General features: G+C 55.6%; 1 non-coding gene across 1 annotated transcript; it reads right to left on the reverse strand.

Moving 5' to 3' along the window:
* Positions 1-315: 315 nt before the first annotated feature.
* On the reverse strand, positions 316-387 carry TRNAA-GGC. The gene has a single exon. It is a non-coding gene; the product is annotated as a tRNA-Ala (tRNA).
* Positions 388-1213: the final 826 nt, after the last annotated feature.

Genomic DNA, 1213 nt, shown 5'->3' on the forward strand with positions numbered 1-1213 from the left:
GACTTGGGGGGCAAGAGAAGCTGTCCGAAAGGCTCATGAGCACCCAGGAAACTGCCATCTACTGAATCAGACCCTCAGTCCATCAAGGTCAGTGTTTCCTACTCAGACTGGCAGCCGCTCTCTGGGGTCTCAGGCGGAGGTCTTTCACATCACCCGCTGCCTGGTCCTTTTTAATTGGAGATGCCGGGGACTGAACCTGGGGCCTTCTGCATGCCAAGCAGAGGCTCTGCCACTGAGCCACAGCCTCTCCTTACAGCTCTCCAGGGTCTCAGGCAGCGGTCTTTCACATCACCAGCTGCCTGGTCCCTTTTTAATTGGAGATGCCAGGGATTGAACCTGGGACCTTCTGCATGCCAAGCAGACGCTCTACCACTGAGCCACAGCCCCTCCTTACAGCTCTCCAGGGTCTCAGACTGAGGCCTTTCCCATCACCTACAGCCTGGTCCTTTTAGCTGGAGATGCCAGGGATTGAACCTGGGACCTTCTGCATGCCAAGTAGCTGTTCTACCACTGAGCTACAGCCCCACTTCATGACTCTCCAGAGTCTCAGGCTGTCATTCACATCACCAGCTGCCTGGTCCCTTTTTAATTGGAGATTAAAATTGAACCTGGGGACGCCGGGGATTGAACCTGGAACCTTCTGCGTGCCAAGCAGACGCTCTACCACTGAGCCACAGCCCCTCCTTACAGCTCTCCAGGGTCTCAGGCGGAGGTCTTTCACATCACCTCCTGCCTGGTCCTTTTTAATTGGAGATGCATTGGGGCATTGGACGGGGGGCCTTCTGCATGCCAAGCAGGTGCCCTGCCAGCGGGCCACAAAAACAAGCCCCAGGCGGCCGGCCTAACTCGGAAGCTGCAGAAGCTGCAAATTGGGACCCTCCCTCAGACCTTCTGGGGTCTCTGCTCAAAGGGGTGCACAGCAGAGGTGCACTACCCCTTCTAAGCTGTGGAGTCCTGTGAGCAAAAATCCTACTTTGTGAGCGACTGGCATGAAAGCTGTGAGCGAGCGAGCAATCTGGCTCCTGCCTAAATCAGTTTGCTCTGGAGCCATCCTTCCCGAGCTCAGACAAAAATGTGTGAGCCGGAGGCGAAACAAACTGTGAGCTAGCTCACACTCACTCAGCTTAGAGGGAACCAGTTTGGCGAGAGCCAGTTTGGTGTAGTGGTTAAGTGTGTGGACTCTAATCTGGGAGAACCGGGTTTGCTTCCCCAC

The sequence above is a fragment of the Gekko japonicus genome, unplaced genomic scaffold, assembly GCF_001447785.1.
Source record: "Gekko japonicus isolate JY-2015 unplaced genomic scaffold, Gekko_japonicus_V1.1 scaffold10, whole genome shotgun sequence".
In the NCBI taxonomy this organism is placed as follows: Eukaryota; Metazoa; Chordata; class Lepidosauria; order Squamata; family Gekkonidae; genus Gekko; species Gekko japonicus.